This window comes from Acinonyx jubatus, chromosome A1, assembly GCF_027475565.1.
Source record: "Acinonyx jubatus isolate Ajub_Pintada_27869175 chromosome A1, VMU_Ajub_asm_v1.0, whole genome shotgun sequence".
In the NCBI taxonomy this organism is placed as follows: Eukaryota; Metazoa; Chordata; class Mammalia; order Carnivora; family Felidae; genus Acinonyx; species Acinonyx jubatus.
The window spans coordinates 21,067,754-21,094,886 of record NC_069380.1 but is presented as its reverse complement, the minus strand read 5'-3'; the positions used below and the strand labels follow the sequence as shown (position 1 = coordinate 21,094,886).

At 44.5% G+C, this 27,133-nt stretch overlaps 1 long non-coding RNA gene across 21 annotated transcripts in view; it reads right to left on the bottom strand.

Annotated features, from left to right (window-relative positions):
- LOC106972675 (uncharacterized) overlaps positions 1 to 11,760 on the bottom strand; it is a 137,519-nt gene extending 125,759 nt beyond the window's left edge. For 7 of the 21 annotated variants that reach the window (XR_008295345.1, XR_008295346.1, XR_008295342.1 and 4 more), the window contains exon 1: positions 11,397 to 11,753. This is a non-coding gene — a long non-coding RNA (uncharacterized LOC106972675). Of the gene's footprint in view, positions 1 to 11,396 lie in introns of all 21 variants that reach the window. The other 14 variants (XR_008295365.1, XR_008295348.1, XR_008295360.1 and 11 more) reach the window with 6 other exon arrangements.
- Between the last annotated feature and the right edge of the window lie 15,373 nt (positions 11,761 to 27,133).

Below are 27,133 nucleotides of genomic sequence, written 5' to 3'. Positions count from 1 at the left end.
AATTTTCTCCTTAGATTTATTTTCAATATAAAACTGTGTAGGAAATTAATTAAAAGATTTTTTTTACAGCAAGGGGTGCCTGGGTGGCTCAGTTGGTTAAGCGTCCGACTTTAGCTGGGTCATGATCTCACAGCTTGTGAGTTCAAGCCCCACGTGGGGTTCTGTGCTGACAGCTCAGAGCCTGGAGCCTGCTTCAAATTCTGTGTCTACCTCTCCTTCAGCCCCTCCCCTGCTCATGCTCTGTCTTTCCCTGTTAGAAATAAGTAAACATTAAAAAAATAAAAAAAATAAAAAGATTTTTTTTATGGCAAATGTTTTACCATATGAAGAAGTTTAAAACTATTGGCCTTTTAGCTCACTTCTAGGAATTTATCCTAATTTAGGAAGTAATCTGAAATGCTAAAACAGATGTAAATATAAAAAAGTTCATAGTAATATTACTTATAAGAAACTAAGGAAAATAGTTTAAATGACCACTTAAAGGAAATACTACTCAAGGAACATTATACAGCCATTGAAAACATTTTTGAAAGAGTTTTAAATAATTTGAGGAAACATTTGTGACATAGTGTTAGGAAAAAAGGAAGTGTACTCAAATAGTTTAAACTTCATAAACTTAAACTACATGGAACTAGGACAACCTCAATAGTCAGTTGCCTGTAAATAAAAGAATTATTGGTTTTTTTCTGCTGTCCTTTACAAAAGATGTTTCCTTTACTTATTTTATTTAAACATATTTTCAAAATTTTCTTCACTTACATGTACTACTTTTCTAATCAGAAAAAGAAATCCATTACTTGTCATAGATATGTGTTCATGTCCCAGTGATATGTTTTCAGTGTCATGTCAATATAAATACTGTTGAACAACAGAAAAGTTTGATAGCATATCAATCCAAATAGTGGAGTTTCCAAAAAAAAAAAAATACTGATATATATCCTATAACTTGTAAAATTATAATGGTTTAATATAGTTTAGTAATGATTTTAACATAGCAGGCTCTCAGCATGTTTGTGGATGATGGAGAGAGAGAAAGAGCACCTCAATTTACCAAGTTCCTGGAATCTGTCAGTTAGCTAGTACCTTTCCCACCAAGAGTTTAATCATACAGTATAGTGTCAAAAAGCTGTCCATAAAATTGCTCTTAGTTTGTGTGGTATACTTTTGCAAACTATTACTTTCTACTTCAAAAAGAACAGTCTCTTATGTGCTAAATTAAAAAAAAAAAATGTTTATTTTTGAGACAGACAGAGTGTGAGTGGGGGAGGGGCAGAGAGAAAGGGAGACACACAATAATCTGAAGCAGGCTCCAGGCTCTGAACTGTGAGCACAGGGCTCCATCTCATGACCTGAGCTAAAATCAAGAGACGCTTAACCAACTGAACCACCCAGGTGCCCCTCTTATGTACTAATTTTTTATAACCACAGAAGAGAGAAAAATTTGTTCTTACCTTGTTTATTTTGGTCAGCTGTAAGCTTCAGGTAAGACTCTGTGATCTGACATCATCAGTAAAAAGGTTTCTTGTGGAAATAACTGGCAACAGTACTTACCCTGTAGGCTTGTTACAAGTTTTAGAGATCATGTATGTAAAGTCCCTATCATAGTGCATTGCACATTGGCATTCAGTAAATGGTGGCTATTATGACAGTATATAATATTACTATGACATCTTATTGTTATATTCCTATATAGAGGGTGAGTTGAAAAAATATGAATTATAATCTATTTTAAAACATTAATCTAGACTTCCAGATAAAGATGGGGAGTAAGGGAAGAGCACAAAATTTCTCTCTCCAAATATCTTACAATACAGGAAAAACAAACAACAGTAAAAACTCCTTTAAAAAAAAAAATGTCTACAACCTAAGCCAATGAAGGCCAAAATAATACTATTATTTGAAAACAAATACATTTGGAATTTCAAGAAATGAAATATGGTTGGAAATCAGATTCTCAACAAAAGGCAAGACTGGCAATCCCAGCACATTCCCTGAGTCAATTCATTCTTCTTTTCTCCTAGATGATTATGCCTCATCTCTGAGAAGAGATGATATAAACAGTTTCAATAGGATATATTGTTTATCCAGTTCTAGGGGGTAGTGGCTGCTTCCTGAAGTTACTCTTATTTTCACTACTCCCTTTTTGCATTTTCAGTTCTATAGCACCTATCTGACCAATTCTTTGTACTCAGTTTTTGCTGTTGAAATTCTTAACAGCAACCAGAACAACTCCTCTGAAGTATATACATCATCTCCCTGCTCCTCATCAGACTTGGAACAAAATTCAATCTCCTTACTAGGGCCTACAGCCCTTTTTGTGAGCTGGCCTATCCATTTCTCTAGTCTCGTCTCTCACCACTTTCTGGCTCTAATTGGCTCTGATCATTCTGTCTTGAACACACCACTTTCCCACTTACAGGGCCTTAGTACTTACTCTTTTCTGCGTCTGGATTGCCCAGGTCTTCCCCTGACTTACCGCCTAACTTCATTCAGATCTCTTCTCAGATGTCATCTTAGAGAGACCTGCTCTCATGCTCCATTTAAAATGCACAATTCCTTCCCCCATTCCTCCCAATTTCCTACCTGGTGTTTTTCTTATTACTACCTGACACTGTTTTAAGTTTATTTCTCCCTCCCCTATCCTTAACTAAAAGCTCTTCATAAATGTAGGAATATGATCTTATTTTCCACTAGTGCTGGCACTCAATAGAGTCTAGTTGATAAATGCATTTAATAAATTGTAGTCAATGTAGAGGAAAAGTAGAACAAAGTAATTGCAAAGAAGATCATATGTAAGTGAGACAAAGATAACATAAAGTCTGATTCATCTCCCTGAGTACATAATGCAACAAGTGAATCAGAACAAGCACTGTAAAGATGTAACAGAAGAGAATTTCCACAAAATAATGAAAAGAACTGAATCTGCAGGAAAATATTAGACACATAATATTCAGTATTGAGGCATTTTCTGGTTAAGCTACTAACCATAAAGAATGAAGGAAAACCTTTTCAGACCTCCAGGAGACAACTAAATAACTTATCAAGAGGGAGGAAATCATGCTGGCCTTAGACTTCCTCTAAGCAATATTCAAAGTCAGAAGACAAAGGAAAAATGTCTGCAGTTTTAAGGCAAAGCCAGCACGACCCCAAACTATTATATCTAAATAAGTGTCATTTGAGAATTGATGAAAAGACCAACACAAGCATCCATGGATCCATATAGAAGAAAACCCCAGAATTACTTAGTGAAGAGCAGATAATTGATGAATCAAAATTCAGTAACTAAGATACTGAGAACCAAGGCATATTGTGAGCATGGGATTAAAATGCAAATCAAGACCAAATGATCAAAGAAATTAGGATTATAAAACAAATAGACATTAAAACCTCAACTTTGTAAAAATAATGATGTAATGATGTAAAAATATATTTTTCATAGCAGAGTCTATTAGCATTTCTAAATTTGAAACATATAAAAGTCTCCAGACTCTTTTTTAAACTTCAGATATTTTAAGAAATAAAATCTCTTGTAGTAAAGAAACATTTTTCTAAAAGTTCAGCAAGTACTTCAGTTTATCTTACCACTTCCAAATTAAAAATTTTAATTTAATGCTTTTAACTTAAATGTAAAGTACATGTTCTGATCTTAAATAGATTATCTTATTTGTATAAATGCATAGAAATATGCCTAACATGATATTCATTTAAAATTGATAGTAAAATCTGGGATCTGATATTTAAAAACCTTCCTGTAACCTTCTACATTGTTTAAGTTATTTATCAGTGAACATGTATTATTTTTATGAAACTAACAACACTATTACCCATAACAATGTGAATATACTTAATACTGCTGAACTGTACATTTAAAAATGGTTAAGATGGTAAATTTTAATTGCTATGTCTTTAACCACAAAATTTAAAAATAAATATTAAGAAGACTGTTAAAAAACTTATAAAATAGATCTAGCCAAGGGGCACCTGGGTGGCTCAATTGGTTAGGCGTCCGACTTTGGCTCAGGTCATGATCTTGCAATTCGTGAGTTCAAGCCCCATGTCAGGCTTTGTGCTGACAGCTCTGAGCCTGGAGTCTCCTTTGAATTCTGTGTCTCCCTCTCTCTCTGCCCCTCCCCTGCTCACACTGTCTTTCTCTGTCTCTCAAAAATGAATAAATTTTTTTAAAAATTTAATAAAATAGATCTAGCCATTATAGCTTTACAGATGGATTATGACTATGCTAAATTTTTCTTAAATCAACTTTTCCACCAAAGGTAACCTGTCAAATTACACCATTCACATAATACTCTGTACTTCCTGCCTATACCTTATCTAATTTAATTTTAGAAAACATTGTTATAAGTATGTAAAATGAAGAATACTTATAAAGAGTAATATGTTGATACTTTATTAAATATCCTAGTGTTACATAAGAATGTAAATATGTCATTTGATTTATGTATTTTGGAGGAAATCTTTTAATGATTTTTTTCTGATTGTTAAAATAATTTGTGCTAATTTTAGAAAATATGGGAAAGAAAAATTACCATAACCACATATAATGCACTTTGCTATATTTTTACCCATCCTTTTACTATGCATATAAATGAATACATCTTCAAATAAATGAGGATAGTTTTCTAGCCTAAAAAATTGAACTGTACATTAAATTTAAATATTAGTATTTTTCTGCATTAAGACTTTTAGTGATTGCATAATATTCCATTAGATTGGTACACCATGGCTCATTTAACCACTCCTTTACTGTTGAATATTCAGATTGTTTCCTCTGTATAGATGCTGTACTGAATATGTATATAAGTCTTTGACTTTGTATTTGATTATTTCTTTAGGATTGGTTCCTGGAAGTGGAACTACTATATCAAAGATTTGGACATTTTTAAGACCCCAGAAAGGTAATATAGTAATAAATGCGACTGTAAATTTTAACACATTCTTAGCTACATTAGTTATTAACACTTGCATTTTCAATCTTTGTCAGTCTGATAATAGGGAGACTCATTGTGTAATTTGATAAAATTGCATTTTTGCTCATATACTCATATTAATAACTACCTCAAGGACTTAATATTCTTTGTCTTTTCCATGATGCTTACTCAGCTGGTGAAGAAATGTATTTTTTATTGACTTTGGCAGTATTTCTTTTAAAATAAATTATATTTTGAACACATAGGTGAAGAAAAATAGCATAAGGAAGGATCCAGATTTATTTTACTTAGTAAAAAAAGGTAAGGTTGTATTTAATTATTAATGTAGTGGTAAATAGAACATTATTACTAGAAGCTAGCAATATCATATTTTATTTATTGAATTTATTTCTTTATTGAAATCATACTGAATTTATTGCTTAATGTGCCATTTTCACTACAGCACTTTCCAAAATGCTTACTAAATGCTTAGCTTATAAGATTAAGAAAAACATTCACTAGATAACTACTTTGAAATAATTGCCCCAACCCTGCTTTCATTCACGATGCCTAGAAATAGACTTGCCTACTTTAATTTTCTTTCATGTTGTTATTACTATGAAGTCATTCTATAGATAGGGTAATAAGCATTCTGGCATAAAGAAAAATAGCATCTGTACAACGATATGGCACAGTTTGGTTGGGGCTGTTCCTCCTTCAGAACTTCATTACATAATTTGAAAGTGTTTACTTAAGCTCCTTTGGGCTGCCTCCATGGTAGCTATGAAGTCACAGAATTAGGACCAGTTTGGGGCCTGATAACAACGTCTGTTAGTTTAATGTGAACACTGTGTCAGTTTTTTCTTTTTTTATCATTGCTGTATAAGAAACTTTAAAAACAAAGATATACTTAATTCATTTCATTTTTTAAAACAAGTATGCTTCTTCAAAAATCACTAATACACAAAACAAGGGATTCATAAATGTATGTTTGCTCATTGTCTAGATGTATTTATTTTAAAATCTGTATTTCATACCATGAATTCACAGTATGATTTTGACTCAGTATAATTATAAATAATTATGCAAAATTACCAAAATGTGTAGAGGTATTAGACAGCCTTTAGGAGAGTATGAATTATTAAAATTCTATTTCTACACCAAGACCACTATTTCTGTCTCTAAGTCATAAAAGAAATCTAAGAGAACATCATAGGTGTATAAATTATAATAATATCAGCTTTAGGAGAATTTAAAAAGATACCAGGTTATAAGAAAAAATTATTTTCTCTTGATTACCCAAAGGTAATATTTTCAGTTCCTGAGAGGGAGAACTCTTGCTCCTTGGCCAACCAAATAACTAGGTGTATTGGTTTTAAAGAAAGATATTGCAATATGCATTGTAAACATGGAAGAAGAATCATTTAAATTTTGTATTGTAATAATCAAATGGTATATCACCTTCAAGGCAATGTGAAAATTTTTTATAAAATACCTAAAATCTCAACCATCCCTTTAGAATTACTGAGTTTTATGAATAAACAAGCCTAAGTCAAGATCCTGTTATCTAAAAGCATATAGACCTCTTAAAGAAATGTCATTTTGTTTTAATTATGTAACATGAATTTATTATAAAATTACTTGTTGGAATAATCTCCGTAGCATTTTGCTTTTTAACTAACTTTGAGAAGTTAAACTGATGGCCTTGCCAATGATCTAGTGAGGTACAAAGTCAGGGATAATTCAGGGAAGAAACAGAAAAAACCTTTAGGACCTGATCATCACTCTGGAGGTATAGCCACTCTAGGGGTCCTACGTGGATTGGGAGAGAGGGGTTTCTGTGTATAGGCGGCCTGATCTGGAGGGGGAGGATGGTCAAGGGGGAGAAGAGGGAAAGATTATGAGACAAACTGCCTACTCAGATTGGTTTAGGTTTAGCTTTGCTGTAACAATGAAATGTGGTGGGGTTTTTTTGTTTGTTTATTTATTTTGAGAGAGAGCGAGCGCATGTGCATATGGTATGATCAGGGAAGGGGCAGAGAGAGAGAGAGAAGTAGAGAGAGAATCCCAGGCAGGTTCTGCATTCTGAGCCTAGAGCCCAACATGGGGCTCCATCTCATGAAGCATGAGATCATGATCTGAGTTGAAATCAAGTCAGACACTTAACCCACTGAGCCACGAAGGTGCCCCTGAAATGTTTAGGTTTTTATATGTCATTCTCATATCAAAAGAGGATGATTGTTTGGTTTCTTATGTTTAAATATTTTTAATATACGATACATTGTTTATAAATCTGTTTATCGGAAGTTAATATGTGTGGTGATTTTAAACTAAATATTGCCAGTTCTTTGACACGCCTTCATTAAAGGATCAGAGTCTAATTCCCCTGTCTAGAATATGGATGGCCTTAGTGATTTTTTTCTAACAAACATAATGTGATAGATATAATGCTGCATGACTAGTTAGGTCATACAGCTTCATCTGGCTCTCTGTCTTAGGACACTTGGAACCCAGGAACCCTGTTGTGAGAAAGCCAAAAACAGAAGGACAGGCCATTGTGTAGGTGTTCTGACCTGATAATCCCAGCTAAGGTCCCAGTCATCAGTGAGTACTAATCACTAGACATGCAAATGAACAAGCCTTCAGATGATACAAACCTCTAGCCTATGAGTTGCTCAAGATGCGGCCAGGTGCATTAGAAACAATCTCTCCCTGCAGAGCACTACCCAGATCACATGTTCATGAGAATGCTGTTTTAAACCACTAAGTTTTGGGGTGGTTTGTTAAGCATTTGAATCCCTGTTTCTAGGGACTAGCTCTAGCTCAGGTTAGCTGTAACAAGTAGGAAGGAAATGGAGGAAGCAAAAGAAAATGTCCTCCCCCCCCCCCCCCCACTTTTCCTCGTTTCCTTAGATTGAAAATCTTAGCACCTCCTAGTACTAATTGTTGGCAATTAAGTATAGTTTTGAAGTGCCATTAGGAACAAAAAACACGATAATGGGGACCTGGTCATCTATCTAAACTCTTCCTTGAAGGCTTAGTGTCTGAGCAGGAAAAAGAGAAAGCTTGAGTCTATTTCTCCTTTTCTTCTCCCCTAAGTATACCTAGTTTCAAAAAGGAGGGGAAAGCAAGATTTAATCATTTCTTGCCCTCATCTCTCTTCTGAATTCAAATCTTTTAAAGGTGATTTTTTTTCCCCACTAAATGACTACACAGACACTTCAATCTTATGAAGGGACCAAACCTACAACATATTTGCATTCCTTATCAAGGAAGCAGGATTTACTGACCAAAGTGATACACTAAGGACACCACTCTGTCTTCAGTCACTCATCACTGTCCTTGAAAGGTTCCTCAGGCTCCTCTCCTTCTAAATGTGGACACTCCCTAGGGTTCTCTTTTCAGACCTCTTCTCACTTGATACACTTTCTGGTCCGTCTTACACATTCCCATAACTTTAGTTACCACCTACATTTTAATGACTCTAGAGAGCCAGACTTTACTGCCAACCCTGATGGGATAGTTCCCTGATAGCTGCAATCCTACACGGACAAAACAGGGTTCCTCCTCCTGAACCTGAGGTCCACTCCTCCTCCTAGTCTACACACTAGAGCAGAAACCTGGGGATCCCCTGTCTTTGCCCCACACAACCAGTTTTCCATTCCACCAATTCATTACTTTTCTCGAATCCCTCTTCTCTCTAGCCCCACTGTCATTAGGTACACAGCAGTGGTCCCAATCCATTCTTACTTCCATCACAGGCTGCTTTACATTCCATCTTCAAGTTCCAGCACCCCAACCAATGTAATCTTTTCACACCTGACCACGCACTTCCATTAAAATATCCTATCTTTGTTCTCCCTTTCCTATAGGTATTAATCTTGAGGCCCAATAGTCCTTTACTCACAAACCCCTTGACAATGTATACAAAATTGTAGTATAGGTCTATAGGTACGTTTTTATGGAGAAAGGCCATATTCCTTTCCATAGGTTCTCAAAAGGATATGTGTCTGCAAAAAGGTTAAAAACTTGAAGGTCTCAGGCTCAAGTCTGAACTCCTGGTCTTTGTTCAGCTTCCTATCTCATGCCCGTCTTCCCTCCCCTCTTGTCCCGTGCTTCTCCCTCTGTAGTTCCAGGCCTTTGTACATGCTGCTTTACTTGCTCACCTTGGGAAGCCCTTTCCTTTTGTAGCTGGCCTAACTTTTGCCATCCATGAAACCACCTTCTTTCTTTTGAGAAACATCTCAGGTCACACTACCTACAGAAAACTGTGCAGGGAGGGCTAGCCCAGCTGGGAGTCAACTGTTGGCTCCCTGAAGCCAGCCTAGCAATTGCTCTTTTTTAGCATTTACCCCCTGGATTTCCAAACCGGAAAGATGGTGGTGGGAGGGGGGGGGGGTGGTGAGGGGAGAGGGAGAAAAAAAAAATAAAACCTATAAAGCCTGTAAAACAAGCAATGACTGATAATTGTTTCTGCAGCACTTATACACTGTAGAAGAATGCCAGGCTGTAATATACATTTTTATAGTACTTTCTGGGGAGGAAGAAATTGGGTGGCAAATATGTAATTTATATTTGCCAGCAGTTTTGGTGATAAATACCACACACACTTTCCTGTTCCAGAATATTGTACAGGAATTTTCAACATCATCCAGTTTTCCTTTATTTTATACCTACACACCTCATGGTGTTACTTATTTAATAAATCCTTTAACAATGCAGTTCTGATATTCTATAACTTGCTAGGAGGACTGCTGGGTCATATATCTGAATTATTGCTTCTGGTTCACCCAACACCAGAACAGTCTACCATCACAATGTGTCCCTAAAATTCTCCATCTACTCTGGAGTATGTTCCAACTTTTTAAAATAAAACTTGGGTCTGACTAGTACACGAGTGAGACCTGCTGTGCCTTATAGCACAAGCTCTAGCCTTTTCTCTTAAAAAAAAAAAAAAAAAAAGTTCTTTTAAATTGTTGTCGCTTAACATAGCTCTTTGCCCTTCTCAGGCCGACTGATCTGAGTGAAGTGTACTGCCCAGGCTAGTAAGGCATCAACTTATAAATAGCGCTTACCGCGCTGAGTCACCAAAACCCCGAGTTTCCCCAAATAGCTTATAACGACTGCAGGAATCATAGCCCCCCGGAGTGGTGACTGACTCCCACCACACACCCGCAGGACTTTAGGCCCGCGCCTTGAGTGGGTCCACAGCCACCAGGCGCCCCGTGAACGCGGGCAAGACCGCCAAATTCCCAACCGAGACTCGAGTGTTGGACCTCGCGCGCACTAGGACGGCGCTCTTGGGACGCAGAGGGACTTGGCCTTGACTGCTCCGGGGCCGCCCCGCCCCCTCCGGAGCTAGGAGCCGCGGGGGGCCGGCACCAGCCTCCGCCCAGCGCCACCCGCTCACACAATGGGACGTGTCGGGAGGGGGTGGCCACGGCTCCCGCTCTGGTCCCAGGCCCGGGTCTTTGGATTGCTGGGGAAGCAGCGACGCGCTAGGGCAGTGTGGAAAACCCCTGTCCACCCTCCGCCCCCTCCCACGCTTCGAAATGGCTACAGCCGCAGTTACTCGAGGCTGGAGAAAAAGAGATGGGGGAGGGAGCGGAAGTGCCACCCCCTGCAGTCAGAGGATGGTGACGTCACCCCTACAGTCAGCCTGTAGCGGGGGCGTCTGCCCGTCACGTGGTGCAGCCCCCCCTCCCCGCCGAATCCCGCGCGCGCTTCCCTCCCCCAGCTCCGACTCCCACCTCTCCCCCGCCCCTTCTCCCCAACTTTCACCCTCCCGGCTCCAGCACTGCTGTCAACAGCGCCAGCTCCGCCCCCTCCCCCGCGCCCAGAGTAACCGCCACGGCGGCGCGGCGGGCGCTCGCGCACAGGTCCTGGGCTCCTCGGAAGGAGAGCGTGCCCCCTGACCCCACCTTGCCCCCCAGTTCCTGGCGCGCTGGGTGCGTGGGCACCGGAGTCAGGGTGAGCGGCGGCGTGTGGCAACAGCTCTCCTCTGCTCAGCCCTCCCACAGCAGCCGCAGGACGAGGCGGAGACGCTAGGTCCGAGCTCGGAGGGGGCGAGGCGCGCTCAGCGGCCTCCTGGCCCTGGCACCTCTCTGCCGGGGGTCGATCCCCGAACGGGAGCGGCAGCCGGGAGCCCGCCTTCGACCCGCGCCGGACGGCCGGCGCCCAGCGCCTCCGCAACGCTCCCGCCTCCGCTCTCCTTGCCGCCTGGGCGGCGCACGCTAGTCCTGCCTGGCTTCGTCTCTGGCCGCGGCGCGGGCAGCGGCCGTAGGACGAGGGGCCAGGCGCTGACCGCTTCCTAGAGCCCCCTCGGTCACCCCGCCGTGGACTGCTGGGGTTGCAGATTTGGTGGCTGTCACTGCTTCGCCTCGTTCTATTTTTCCCCTCAATTCCCTTCTAAAAGTAGAGGCTTGGGGGAGGGAAAAAAAACCAGTGTAGAAAGGGGCGGTACGAACTGACCTGTCAACGGCGGAGGAGGAAGACCCCCGGTCGGGGCGAACTCTCGAGCCCGCGCGGGGACCGGAGCCCTGGGTTCGCGCGGAGCGGTGCGGCGGCAGCCGTGCCTCAGCCAGGTGTTCCCCCCTCGGCAGGGCCCGCGCTACCGCGCCCGCCCCCTCCCCTGGCGCGGCGCTCCCCGCCCCGTCGCCAGGGACCAGGGAACCCCCCAGCTCGATTTTTTGTGCAGTTTCAGCAAAGCTCCGAGGAAGTTGGTCCTTTTGTTCCACTATTTATAGATTGCGTCAACATTGCGAAAAGGAGAAGGCGGAGCGGTGGCCCCTCCCCCTCCCTCCGCCGGCTCCTGGGAGAGAAAAGCCCCAGCACACGACCTAAGTACACAGCGAGCCAGCCGCCCGCCCGCCCCCGGCCTCCTGCTTGCCGCTTCCCCCTCCTCCTAGCCCGGGCCAGCGCGCTGCCAACCCCGTCACGTGCCCGCTCGGGAAAACCAGCTCCCCGGGGCTCCGCGCCGCCCGCCAGGCTCCGTGGCGGCTGCGGCCGCCTCGCTCAGCTGTGCGCCCAGCTCGTGGGTTCCGGCTGTAGCCCGAGCGTCGCGCACAGCGTGGGCACCCACATCTTAGCCACCCGGTGGAGACCCCTGGTCCGCGGGTCGAGGGTGTGCTCGCAAACGTTCGGCGCTTCCGCCCTCCACCTCCCCCACCCCTCCGCTTCGGGAGCGCCACCGCCCTGGCCGCGAAGTGTGCGCGCGTTCGGGCCTCGCCTCGGGGCCAGGAGCCTGACTTGTCCCTCGCGCGGTGGCTTCCCCAGGCATTGGGATGCCTCCTGGCCCCGCACGATTGGATGACGGCGGGGGACTGAGGCTTGCGGAGGTGGCTCCCAGCAGCTCCCAGGCTGGCCCGCGGAGCGCGGGAAGCGCGGTGTGGCCGTTTCAAGACGCGCGGAGCAGCTTTCCCTACTCCGCAGGTGCAACGAGGCATTGCGCGAGTTCACTTACAGCTCCCGGGACTACTGGGGACCGAGGAGTTTGCAGACCTAAGCCGCAGTGGGGGGGACTATGGCTTTTGAGGAGTTACTGTAAGTTAGATCTGTGACAAAAACATTAGAACTTTCCTTCAAAACCTGATGAGATGATAGGCCCCGCCATACCCCCGAAATGAAACTGAGCTCCCTGCTGGCCTGAAGCCTGTTTCTGAGCTCGATGTAAACAAGGAGGGAGGTAAATACGAGAGGAAGGCCTTATAACAATACCAAGTGCAAATAGCTAGTTTGAGTGTAATTTGCCTTCTAAATTTATGGTCTTTTCCCTAACTAACTTATTTAGATCACAGTTTAACTTGCCTGAGTCGGAGTAAAATATTTTAGCCTATCATATCACGGATGGAGAAAAGCCCAGGCTGAGCTGGGACGAGTGCAGGAAATGCGTTGGACCTTTCCGGGCAGCTGGACAGTGTGGTAAACAGTCTGGAAGGGTTATGTTGTTTTCTACGAAGTTTGGAGAGACTGTACTCGTGCATTCAGCCTCGTTCAGGCTCGAGAGCAGGCTGGGGGAGTGGGGGCGGGACCTCTGTACCAGCCAGCGCCCGCGAGCCGCGCTTCCTGGCCCCGCAAGGGGCTTGTCCAACTAGGAGCGCTTTCGCAGGGGCCACACTGACAGCAGTAAGTTTGCCCCTATTTGAGAAAACTTTCCAGGTTTAGGCCTTGTTTGTTTGTTTGTTTGTTTGAAGGAGGCGAACTTAGGCCATGAATTCATCAATTTAGCAACATGTGCTTCGCTCGCCATAAAGAGGCGAGAAGTAAAGCAAACCTGTGCAGTGGTTGCTGGGTTTGCAAAGCGCGGAGCTAAGCGGACTCGCAGCAAATTGGACGACGCGTTGGTCCCCTGACTCCTGACAGGGCTTAGAGTCTGGTGGGGGAACTCGCTCTTAATCTTCTGGCTTTCGTGCCTCGGCTCTCCTTCAAGTTAGTGAAAGGCCGCCTCTCTTCCCGCCTTTCTACCCTGCCTTGTCTTCTGTATTTGAAAGACGCAGCCTGCCTAAGAAGGCGAATTCGTTTCTACGCCAATTTTGTTGCACCCATTCTTATAAACCACGTTTCTTTGCATAAAGAAAACAAGCCAGGGCCTCCTGGTCCTTCCCGCCCCTGCAAATGACAGGGCTGTCCAGGCCTTAGCCTTCCTTCCCCCTTCCCGTTTCGGGCCAAACCGCGGTGTCCCCGCCACTTTGCCGGGACACGTGCCTTTCACCCCCACTTTGTTCTTCCGCAGTCTTTTCAGCTGCGGAGGGGAGGGAGCGAAAGTAAAACGAAAGCACCCGGGTGCATCAGTTGCAGCGGCTTCCCAGGACTTCCCTGAGCGCGGCTGTGGGAGGTCAAGTTTTGGGGTGGGGAGGCAAGGGTGGGCGCCGGGGGTGCGCTGAAATTGGGTTGGAGGGTGGTCCCCGGAGAGCGCCCGGGGGTTGCCAAGAGCCCCAGCGCTTCTCCTCCCCCCTGGGAGAAGCGAATGCCAGTCCAGAAGGAAAGTTTGGCCTGGGTCGGGAGTTGAAATTCGAGACTGATTAGGTCTGTGCGGAGGGGACGCAGAGGCAAAGAAGTGTGGCGCGGAGGCGAACGTTGGCCCCTGGAGGCGGATCCCGGGGCGAGGCCCGGGCTAGCGAGTGCGCACAGAGGCCGCAGAGGCCCACGGAATTGTTGCTCCGCTCAGGTTAGATAAGCACCCAGACTCCCCGAAAAACCAAAGTTCTACGTGGTATAAGGATTTCAGGAAACTTCGGTGACATCCTCTGCTCCCGCCCTCCTCCCTCGCGGTAGTTACCGCGGGGACAAAGGCGGCCTGCGCAGATTTGGACGAGGCACGGCCCTTGTGGGCGGCCTTACCGGCCGCAGACTTTCTCAGTTAAGGGAAGGCTTGAGAGTATCTACACGAGGTGAAGGTAACCCTCCACAACCATGCCTCAGGGATGGCTGCCGGTCCCAGATTGCGCCCTCGGCTCCCCCACCCCCACCCCCGCAGTGAACCAACCCTGGAGAATTGGCCTCCTAGAGGCTCGCTCTTTCACTCCAGTACAAGTACGTAGCCAAACACCGGAAAATCACCACCTCACCCTAATAAACAGCTAATTTTATTCTATTTAATGGTACATTTGTCGTAGCGGTGAGTTTTGGCAAGTGTTAAAAAATCATTTCATCTTAAGTGAGTAGAATGTGGAAACGTAGTTTTCTGTGCGAGTAGCTGGGGGTCTGTGCTTTCTCTCACTGGCACCTCATGCACGGTGCAGACCACAGCTCTTTCCATCTCGAGCTGTTCAGAGGCGGTTTCGCATCGCGCTCTTTCGCTCTTTAAGTAGAGAGACTTGGAATTGTGTACTTGTTTGCGTTGTTTAGATCCCGAATTGCTGCTTATGCAGCTCACCAACGTGACTTTAAAACAGCTGTAATTTTAAAAGATGCAAAAGTTAGTTCGCTTAGGCGAGCCTCAGTAAGGCAGTCTTGGTTTCCTGCTAATGTTTTGCTGGTAACAGGCAGCGGTCAATCCCAGACTAGCGTTGTTCGTTTTATTCCTTGCCTCTTTTCCCTAACAGCAAATACCAGAAAGTTCTAAGTGTAAGAAGACGGCCCACTCCACCCAAATTTCTTTATACAATGATGAGAAGAGAACTACAGGTGAAATAGACCCTTAGGCTTATGGACACTTAAGCTACCCTTTTGTAAAGAACCATCTATTTCTTTACAAAAATATTCAGCAGAAGCTGTTTCTGAAGCACCAGACTGATAAAAATGCCTCCTTTTACCATGCTCGCCCTTTGGCTTCATACCTGGCCACTGTTCTCACTTTCTTGCAAGTTTTTCCCCTTGTAACATTGTTGTGAAACAGAGGTTCCATCAGGTTATCTTGCTTTCCTGGGCGTCTGTAATTATGAAGTTGGTCTTTTCTCCACCCCACTTAAATAAAAAGTACATGCACGGCTTTGAAAGAATTAGTTGTCTTTATTGCGCACCCTCCTTTTTTTTTTTTTTTTTTTTTTAATCTCCTCATACACAAATGATACTTTGCTACGGCTAGGTTGAAACTAAAGTGCCTAAAACGTTACCAGCCCGGGTAGTCCCTGGAGCCATCGAAAGCCCAACCTTGCGTACTCCACTGGAACCCGCACCAGAAACCTCGATTTGGAGTCCAGTTTGGAAATAAATCTGTGCTTTTCGCGGTGAAATGGGAACTTGCCCAAGCGATGCATCTGGCTTTAGATTTTATGGGGAATATGATCTCGAAAAGGCAACGCCTGTTTCAGGCGTGGCAACATGCCCCGTGCGGATCTCTGGGGGCTCCCTCCTGCAAACAGTGCGCGGGGCCTCGACCCGCAGGGCCTCAGCCAACCTCTGGGCGCCCTGGTTTGGGTTAGCCCCACACCAGCGTTCTCCCTTCCCGGCTTCGCCTGGGGTCGCTCTCGGCGGCAGACGAAGCTTTTAGACCAGAGGAGAAAACTTGAGGCTGAGATCAGATGTCCTTAAAGGGGCTCAGAAAAGGGAGAGGCTCTTCGCAGTTAGTGCCAAGAAACTCGGACACCCCGCGCTCCACGTGAGGCGAAGAAAACTGTCCTGGGGGAGCACAAGTGTTCCCCAGACTGCCAAAATTTCTAGAATCCATAAGTAACGTGTCCCCTACCCCCGCCCACCACCGGTTTATTTCATAATCCCCTCCCTTCAGGTTGCGTTAGGCGGGGACCCAGGCGGAGTGGGGGTAGGGTGGGAGGTGGGGTTGGGGTGAGGTGAGGAGGTTGAGCCTTCCCGGTTCAGCGTTCCCCCCGGCAGCGGAAACCTGTAATGGGTTAAATGGCGCGGCGGGGTGGGCGTGGGGAGTGGTGCCTGTGTTCGGCCCCGACGGGCGGGAGAAGCGGGGTGGGGGTGTGGGATCCCGGAAAGGGCCGGGAAAGCGGGGACCAAGGGGGGGGAGGTTGTGAAGCGAGGGTTTCTGCAATTGGGGGTTGGCTTCTAGGAAGATGCGGGCGGTAATGGGGATGGGCCCGGTAGCCGAGAAGCCAGGCACTGGTTAGTACACGTCTTGGCCCCCCCTGGACAGGGTTATGTCTGGAGACCTCCTTGGCACCGAGCTCTGACCCGTGGAGAAGATACTCCCCCTCGGGCTCTCTCCGCGAGCGGGGCTGGGCGGGCGCAGGGAGGCTGGCGGTGCGCCGCGCCGAGCCCAGGGCGCTGAGGTCGACAAGTAGCCTTCGGAGCGGGCGGCGGCCTTTCTCCAGTCTACGTGGAAAAACTCATTTGAAAGAGCAACCCCTCGGCCAGCAGCCCTTTAGCCCTGGTAAAGTAGATAGAAAGGGACTCCGGGAACGAGGGAAGTTCAGTATAGAACTCCGCACAGTTTCCAAGTTTGTGAGGGGCTGGGAATCTTGATAGCTCTGGAAGAGCTGCGCCCATTTCCCCTTCCAGGACAAAACTAAAGGCGTTTGCTCCCAAGGAAGGCAGAAGTTCAGGCCCCACGTGGGACCCGAGCAGCCCCGCCAGCTGACCTAGGGCTCGCGTCTCCCAGCGCGCCGGGGGAGCGTCCATTCTGAGCAGCCCCGGGCGGGAAGCGCGCGACTCCCGGCGCGCTCCGCGCTGGGCCGCTTTGCGACCCGGGCGTTACAGCAGGAAACACTTCGTCCCGTTTTCTGTCTCCCAGTCAAAACATTTGGCTGAATCTCGAAATAACTTTTTTGATAGTCCGGAAAAGAAACACGACAAATAGACTCACCATCAGGCTTGCGTCAGAGAACCATTTCCCCTGGACTATATAGCGAGATTGGTTTTTTCATTAGTTGCAGGAACTGAATTTTTGATGATTTACCTGCCTGCTGGAGCTCCTGGGTTTATTCTCCTCCTCTCATTTCCCACTTCATCTGGTTGTCAACTCCTTTCTCTCTCTGTCTCTCTCCCTCTCTCTCTCTTTTTTTCTAAAGCTCCGGGTACTCAATTACACCGTATCCATTGTAACTTACGTAGCCGCTAGTCTAACTCAACCTTTATCAATGGTCAATATAAGCCACAGTGTTTGCATAACCCCCACAAAATGGGTCATGTTTTCGGTTCCTTTGATCCACAGTGACGGAAAAGTTTTGTTTTGCCTGTTCTTTTATTTCTCTTCTCCTTTTCTTTTCTTTCTTTCTTTCTTTCTTTCTTTCTTTCTTTCTTTCTCTCTTTCTCTTTCTTTCTTTGGCACATCGCATTCGGGGAGGTGCTCTCGTCCCAGTTACAAATTCCCTCTCCTCCCAAACAGTTCGGGATTGCTTTTTCTTAATTTTTACAGGGACTTAAAGAGTTAGGAGAAATTCAGCGTTTACTGACTCACCTTCACTCTTTTTTTCTTCTTTCTTTTTTACAGTCAGGATTAACACTAAACGATGTAATCGGTTAAACCAAACAGACTTTAATATCATTAAACATGGATCTCTCCATTAACCTTGGCAATTATGTCACTTCGAAGAAGGAAGTAATAAAAACGAAATTCTTGCGAATAAAATAAAATCATGGAAGCTATCCATCTGAGGTCCGGATGCAGAATGAGGATTCCGTCTTTTTCAAAAGAGCTCTTATTTATAAACAATGATTAATATGAAATAAAATGGGTAAAGCTAGCCCCAAGAGGGTGCATGCGCATAGTGGGTATTCAATGAATATTTAATCTCCCTCTCTCCCTTTCTTCTCATCGTTGGAAATTTTGGCAGGAGGTACAGACTTCCCAGTGGCTAAGGAAATTATGCTCAAACTTCGCTTCTGGTTCATGTAATCTCCACTCACTTAAAAAAAAACTCACAAAATTTATCCAGGGAGCTTTAATAGCTTATTAAAACTTAATGGAAATAGCTAGACAAAATAAAAAGTATGGTGATTACATACATATAAATCCGAAACACACTAAATTATTTCAAACTTTTCAGTGGCTGTAATAGGTAACCATTACCATTTGATTTCGTTTACTGGTTTCTACAGTAAAAACGAAAACTGTGGGCTCCTGCTCGCGTCTCGCGTTTCTGCTAGAGCAGCCTTCACCCACAACCTGATCTATCTAGACTTGATATTTTTCACAGTGCAAATTTTATCTTGATCTTGTTCAGCTATCCACATTTGAGACTTGTGCTCATTTTTTTCTTTTAAAAAATAAAATGAGAAAATAGAGAAGGAGCTTGTAGCACTCACGGGTGGAGAAAACCCACCTGTCCGCTCCTGCTCCCTTGGTTGCGCAGTCGCTGGAGAGGTGAGTCGCGGGGGAGCTGCTTTTGCGGATCGTGCGCGGATACCTGGTCCGGACGTATTTTCTTTGGGGCCCACGCGCCGGGAGTAAACAGATTTTAGTGGGTTTCCTGGCAACTTTGCGCTCCTCTTTAAGAGGACTCCCGCATGTTCGTGTCCGCTTGCAGGCTTTCCTGCCTCAAATTATTACATATTTAAAAGGTGTTCCACACAGCCTTTCTCCTTCTAAATGTCGCGGGGTGACCTTGGCATCTGCTGCGGGTCTCAGCCTCCTGGAGCGGGGCTGCCCTGCCCTGCGAGGTGACAGTGTCACCTAATTAGTACGTGTCTCCCACAGACGTGAGTGCGTGAGCACCGTGCGCGCATCTTGAACGCTATCCCCAGGTTCAGAGCGTGAGGAAAACTTGGGGCGCTAATGTCTTCCCTTTACACCGGCATCGTTGGGGAATCTGTGGGCAGAACGAGGGGGGCGCAGTCGTGGCTTTGGGACCAGGACTTTACTTTTGAGGTCTATTTAGCTCGCTCTGGAAAGCTACACCATACAAGAACATATATATAAGTACTCCCCGCCCTCCACTCCAGTGGTCCCCAAGCCCCGGGTGCGAGTGCGACGTAGCCGGAGTCCCGCACCGGGTTCCCGCTGGTTCAGAGAGCAAGGCGGGGCGCGGAGGTCACAGGCAGGTCAGAGCCTCGGATCCAGGTCAGAAGTGGGGAAAAAAACAAAAACAAAAAAACCCAAGTCCAGCCGGGACCTGCTGTCTAGGGCTCAGCCCCAGCCCCTTCAAAATCCTTCTCACAGCGCAGATGTAGTGGATTACTAAACTTTGAGCCCTGGACGCCACGCCTGAAGGGCCCGCAGAATCACTTGCTTGCCTTCCGTGGGAGTCCTGGCATCAGTGCGACCGGGGCTTATTATTTTTGCAAACGGAGACTTGAAGTGAGTCCCCATCCTCCACCCTACCCCCGCGGCCTGGGAGTAACCCCAGGGCTTTCCCATCTGGAGGTCCAGGGGTCTGGGCGGGCCTAGCACTGACCTGCGCTGTCTGCAGCGGGGCAGCGGCGACCGCGTCGCGCACGGAGCCCGGGGCCCTGCCGAGCGGAGGCCGCGGGAGGCCCACGCGGGGCTGGCGCAGCGGCGAAGGCGCGGGCGCTTCCAGGCTCGGCCTGGAGCGAGAGGCGCGCAGGGGGAGCCACCTCGCGAGCTTCGTGGCGCAGGCAAGTGTGTCAGGGAAGGGGTAAGGGGCGGGAATGAACTCTGTTCTTGGCACGGATCTTGCGGTCTCAGCCGTGGGCAGACGCAGTCGGGGTGCGGGTCGGAGGAGCCCGGTAGCCCATGGCAGGGAAGGTGGGCCTAGCCTCAGCGACAGGTTTCTCTCCTGGTCAAGGTGGGCAGCGGCCTTCGCTTTCTGGGTACCGCACACAGTCTGGCCACAGGTCGCACCGTTGGGCCAGGCCAAGCCTCCAGAGAGGGCCTCTGCAGATGGCCGGATGGCAGGGAACTCCCAGGCGTTGGCCTAGACGCCGAGAATTCACAAGGGTATTTCCAGGCCCCAGTGGCCTCTGGGCAGGAGCTCACTCAGAGTCAGGTTTCTTCTTTCACCAAAAAAGAACTATACAAGTTTCCCAAATCTGCAATCAATGAACTCAGGGCTGTCTGTTTTCTTAGGCTCCTATCTGTATTTTTGCCTGTGGAAGTGAATTTGGGGCTGTCTTCTTTCCCTCTAGTGAGCTGGTCATGCAGACAAAAGGTGGCTGACAGGCCTGGGAAGCATTCATCCCCTGTTTAGGTATGTGTCTCCTTCTTGGGACGTTGTGTGTTCCCCACTCCTGGGCTTGCCAGGGGGTCCTGCACTGAGCTGAGAGAGCGGGCCTCCTTGCAGGACTAGCCTGACATGGGAGTGAGAGGTCTATCTGGCATACCTGGGAGCCACTGCAGAAGGGCATGAAGGCCACCAGGAGACCCGGCCCTAGTGTGTGTGGAGGACTAGGGGTGGTTAGGATAGCTCTCTCGCTATGAAAAAGAGGCCTGGGGAGTGTAGTTGCCTTGCCTGAAAAGACAAGGTGGGTATGCCCAGTCTAAAGGTGGATAGGACAAGGCCCAAGCTCCCAGAGACCAAGCTAGTGTCAGAAATCTGTCTGTTCCTGGCTGGGTTTCTTGTGCTGTGCTTTAAGATTCTTTCCATTTGTTTTCCATTTACTCTTGAGTCAAACGTTTTTGAAAATCTCACAAAAGGAAATCATTCAGTTAACAGATCTTAGTTGAGATCCTACTGTGTGTCAGGCACAGGAATGGGAGAGCGAACAAGACAGTTCCTGTCCTTATGGAGTTTTCAATCTAATTTTCTTTATAGAGAAAAAGAAACAAGCAAATTAAAATATGCTGTGAAAAGGGATGTGTAGGTACATCCATGATAAAGTGAGCCTGGTTATAGGGGACCATGTACAAGGGCAACATCCCTGGAACATAGAGGGCAAAGGACTAGGTTGGGGGAGTAGAGACACAGCCTCAGGTGATTAGCCTGGACCAAAGAGAGGAGTTTAAAATGTGAGCAGTACATTATGGGGCCTTCAGGGCAGTGGCCTAGGAAATAAACCTGAGGAGGGTCTGGTGCTGCACTAGATCAGATGCCCCCTAGGTTTTTCTTCTGGTGCTAAGGATTCACTTTCATTTTATTGAGGGAGTTGGTATTTCCATTCCAGGACCCACATTTATTTATTTATAAATAAATAAAACACATCTATATACCTATATGGCCTATAGGTATACCTATATACCTATATACCTATATGGCCGACACCTTAGACTTTCAAAAGAAGAAAATTAAAAACTAATTTGAAGAGACCCATCTGGCAGAAAATTTTGTGAAAATGTTGCAATTAGAGAATTGTATTTGAGATTAGACTTTAGACAATGAGGAAGACCCTATCCTGTCCTCGTGGAGTTTAAAATCCAATGGAAGATATGGAGAAATAAATATAAGATGTTAAACATCCTCAAATATAAAGTGCATCAGACAGGGCAGGCTTTAAAGTCTCAGAAAGCCAGGTCATGGGGGTGGGGCATTTAGGTCAAGGTAACTCAGGGAAGTCCCACGGGGAAATCCCAGAGACTGTTCCTAGGAAAGATTAAGCCTTTGTGGGTTGACATAGCCCGTAGCCTCTCTGAAAATGTTGGAGTCCACAACATTTGTGAGTCTTAGGCATGCTATCAGCTAATTTAACTCTGTTCCAGAGAGAGAAAGAAAGGTCTTACAACTAACTAGATTAAAAAAAAAAAAAAAAAAAAGTGTTAGGTTGATGTCACAGTTATTAAGTATGAAAATACCTAGACTGGTACCTTTAATTAGAGCTACTGAATCCCTTTGTTATATTGCTGGTGGGGGCAGGAGGGAACAATTCATTGAGTGCCTCCTGTGTGACATAGGTATTTCTTTTATATTGCCTTTTCTAACCCTGTTAACAGCTCCATGAAGTAGGTGTTTTTATTTCCATTTTATATTTTAGGAAACTGAGGTTCAGTGTGTTTATGCAAGGTCAATTGGCAAGTAAGTGGCAGAGCTATCTGACTCCTACTCTGTGTTCACTCTTCTCACGAAGCTTGTTCCAACCAGAGGGTGATGACCCTAAAAAAGAGAATCATATTAAGAAAGTTCGTATTTGAGACTCTAAATCCTTCTGGAAAATATAGGGTTGAGTGAATTTATAGTATCCCTATAAATTATATTTTAGAGTTGCCAATATTAAAATTAAGGAGATCACAATTAGTAGAACACCAGGAATGTTTTTATACAAGTTGAATTCACACGTGATTGATTTCTCTTTACCTTCCTTTGCTTGCTAGAAAATTTTCAGAATAAAGGCATACTTGTGTATTGGTTTTATTTTACGATACAGAGGAACACATGTGTGTATAGTCTTACATTTAAATGGAAACTCCCCTTTTGATTTTCTAACCTGCAGTCTCTAGGTCACTTTCCCTGGGTTTTGACTGAGGTGGCTTGTCATTAGTATGTAGACCATCTGAGGTTTGTGATTGGGGGAAAGATTATGGTAATATAATAATTTTATAGATTGATAACATTTGATAGTAAAAAGTATTTTTTAAATCCTAGGAATATATTATTAGTCCATTAGTGAATTCAATAAATATCTGTTGAACACACACTAATTGCCATGTACTGTACTGAGGATATAACATTCCTCAAGACAAACTGAATCCTCGCTGTGGACAGTGTATCAGGAAGGAGGGAAAACAATGTTTGCTCAGCTTCTACTATGTGCCAAACACTCTCCTAGACCCATTTAATCTTTCAGACAAGGATGCTGTCTGTCCCTGTATATACAGTACATACACACACAAAAAAGGCTCCGAATATTTAAATAACTTGTACAAGATCACACTAGTGAATGGCAGAGCTCCAATTCAAACGCAGCAATAGAGATTATGCTTTTTCATTACCCAGCAGTGCATCCTTGATTAGGCACTGCTAATACTAAAAATTGTGAGTACTTGCTAGTCATTTTATCCTTCCTTGCCATGTTTCCTCAACTAAAACAGTTGGATAATTATTCTTATCCTGTTTACTTCATGGAACACTGTTAAGCCCCAAAAGCAATTGTTTCCCTTAATTTAATGTTACAGAGTAAAAAGCACCTGAACTCGAATAACAGGTTTATTAAATAATCTACTGATTGTGGAAAAGCACTGCTAGTCTAGTAGGATCAGATTTTGATGAAGTATTGTTGTTCTTTGTTTTATTAATTCAATGCCACACACTTATTGGATAGAGTAGACTTGCACTGAGACGGTAGATACAGAGATTAGGGGAAGATCCTTGTCCAAAAGGAGCTTCAGGTCTAGTGGGTGAAAGAGACATATAAACAGGTGAATTATGAAAATGTGCTATAACAGATGCCCAAGGTCTCTTGAGATCCAACAGCATCCTGAGCCTCCCTTGCCCAGACTAGAAGTTTTACCTCCTAAACAGTGTTTCTTAAAAAATTTTTTTTAACGTTTATTTATTTTTGACAGAGAGACAGAGCATGAGCAGGGGAGGGGCAGAGAGAGAGGGAGACACAGAATCTGAAACAGGGTCCAGGCTCTGAGCTGTCAGCACAGAGCCTGACGCGGGGCTCGAGAACTCACACTCACAGACGGCAAGATCATGACCTGAGCCGAAGTCGGACCCTCAACTGACTGAGCCACCCAGGCGCCCCGATTTTGTCTTATTTTAATAAAAACATTTTTTAAACTTAATCTCTACACCCAGTGTAGGGCTCAAATTCACAACCCCAAGATCGAGAGTCACATTCTCTACCAACTGAGCCATACCGGTGCCCTCATTACTCTCCATTTTAAACAAATTTTCCAATGGTTCCTATGAAGTCTGCCTACATCAGCATTTGCGAAAAAGAGCCAGACCACTTGATCATAGTCGAGTGGCCTAAAGAAAAACAGGCCCCCATCCCCTGACACTGGGGACAGGGATGTGGTTATATGCTACCAGCAAAAGTTAAGAATCCAAATCCACTTAGAGAATGCATGTGCTAAGAGATGGGAAAGGTGGACAGAAATCTCCAAAGCAGATGTGAATGATGTAAAATATAATGCATTCAATGGGAGAGCATTTTGGCTAACAGTTTTACCCGTGAGTTCATTTAAAACTGTTAGTGGATGTCATTCAACGCCAGGGCATCTAGTTTGACACACACAGCCAAATCACCCTCTGGAATGCTTGTAGTGAAGTCGAAACCTGCCATCGATGTATCTAAGTTCTTAGTTGTTATACCAGACCTTTGCTTTTCATCTTCAGTGACATTCTGGCTATTTATGATGTATTTGACAGGGAGCACATCACTCTCCTAGCTTTGGGAAGAAGGAGAGGGTATTTAAAGCTTGGGTGTAGATATTTTCCAGAATTTACCATTAGAAGTCTCAATATTTTGTTTTTCTTAAACAGCCAAGTCTGAAGAAGGCTGATTAGCCAGCTCCATGGCTGCTGTTCTTAATGCCTGCAGGGCATCTTGAGTATTTCCTTCTTGATTTCAGAGCTTCATTCTCAGGCCTAAATCAGACATTACCCTAGAAACATCTGTACCACCATGACCACCACCACTTCTGGAATGAGTCTATCTTTGGCTGTAAATTTGCTTTGAGGACTTTTCTAGAAGTTAAATTTATTTGTGTGAAGGCTGAAACTACTCATTTGACCACATTTGTGATGTGAGTTATATTAGAATAAAGATCTAGAAGAGTGATAAGTTGTCTGCCTAAATTGCAGCAATAATGGCTGTGGATATTAGCATTTAGAGCTACAAACACTATCTCTTCTCGTCCCTTTCAGTTCAATCTGGATTTGACATTTTTTTTTTCATGATCTGTATATAGCGTGTGTGTGTTATTTTAGAAAATTTGAATAGGAGTTCCATATGTTGTTATAGTATACTGTTATAACCAAGTGTTAACACACAGACACACACACACACACACACACACACACACATCCGTTTAGGGAAAGTACACTGACTTTTTCTTTCTTTGCTCGCAAAACTGAAAAATTGGCAGAATCTTTAACTTGTAACTTGGCAGTATTGCAATTTACAGGCAAGAAAGGCAAGCCAAATTGGGTGAAAATTGTTTGAGAATTTCTTTTGAGTCTCAGACAGTGAAAATCATGTAGCTGAGTGTGCACATTCGGACATTTCCTGCTTGATTTTTAACCACATTTATTGGTACTGCCAGAGGTAGTTAAAGCTTCCCGGTGAAGGCATGTGATGTCCAGAGGAAGGTGTGGGGATTTATGGTCATCCCATCCATGCTCTTAGTGTTAAAATGATGGCTGGTTTAATTGTTTTGAAATATTGATTGGGGAAATATGAAATGGGATTTTACCCGAGCTTCATAAATCCATCTGAATCATGAATTATATAAACACAGATTTTGGGGGGGTTGGAAGGTCAAAATCAGACATGTTTTCAGGCCTGAGCTTTTTCTGTGGGTTTCTGGAACATTCATGGGGCCCGCGACACTGCGTGACCCTGACAATTCTGAGGCTTTCTCTTTTGAATACTGGGGGCTTTGAAATTGTCTTCACGATGAAGGAGATTCACGAAGTAATGAAAAGCCGTTTCCTTTTTAAAATGTACAGACAGCAGCACAAACATCTGGGAATTTATTTAAATACTCTGGTTCCCTGAATTACCCATTTCCTTAACATATATTTTATTTATTTTTCTAAGGGGGATAAATTTCCACTTTGTGCTTTCTCCAGTTCAGCTGTGTTAGGCTCCTCATTTTAGCTCTTAGGTTGCTTGGTATATAAACACACAAGGTAAGGCCCCGTCATGAAAGCTATGGTTTGGGGTGGGGTGGATGTTGTCAGGTGCCAAGGGCAAAGTGATTCCTGTGTGCGGAACAGGTTTCTTTACATTAGAGTTTCACTTCTTGTAAATTAAATGAATAAGGAAATGGCTAAAAAGATTTCGTGTATCTTATAAAGAATAATTGAGCAACAGTACTCAGCACTAGAATTAAGCAAAACTGTCCTTTTCTTTCTTCTCTCCTTTTTTCTTTCTCCTTTCTTTCCCTCACTCTGCATTGTCTCAGATGGTGAAAATGTACGTGTGGTGGAGGGAGGTGGTGTGAGAGCAGTGGTCAGAATATTCAGGAAGCTAGGATGAGAGAAACCAGATTAATTTCTGAACTTAGAACATAGTTTATGTCTATTTAGGGATGTGAGCTCTGGACTGATGTGAAAATTTGGACATGCTTAGATATATCAGCATGTGATATCAGATGATGAGACAGCGCAGTGTTCATAGCTTCCTGGATTGTCAGTGTAGCTCTGCCTTTGTGTCTGTTTTACTTGTTGTAGTAAGTAGAACAGGTGTAGTTTTCAGTGTTCAGGAGTGGGCTATGTTTTGACTAATTGGACTGTGTTATATGTGGCTTGCCAGTTTATAATCAATTTAAATGTGAGAGAAACTTAAATATGAGAAAATACATTGGTGAGTATGACTATTCTAAATAGAACGTAATCTAATTGATCCATTTGGTAGGCATTGTAGGATATCACAGTTACAGCTCTGACCTTCAGCGGGTTATAACCAACATTGTTACTGTGCAGCATCAGACATGAACGTGTGGGGACTGGGCTTAATAGATACAAATTCAGTGATGTAACTTGGCACTTGCCTGTTTGAATATCCTTTGAATGTTATTCACTTGTCCTCATAACAGTAGGGTGCGTAACATATTTTAAAAAATTCTAGTTATGTGAACTGGCTAGTTTATTTATTTTTAAAAAGTTAAATGGTTAATTGTGATCTGGATGTCATTTCTTTTTCCCCATTGATTTAATCTCTTCTTGCTTAAATCAATGAATATTCTGGATTTTGCCTCCTCCACTTCAAATTCAGGGATATTGTGAAGTGAGACTGTGACATTTGACTGTGAAAAGGTATATTTTTGTACCTCGTTACCTGGACTGTCTCCTCAGTCTAGT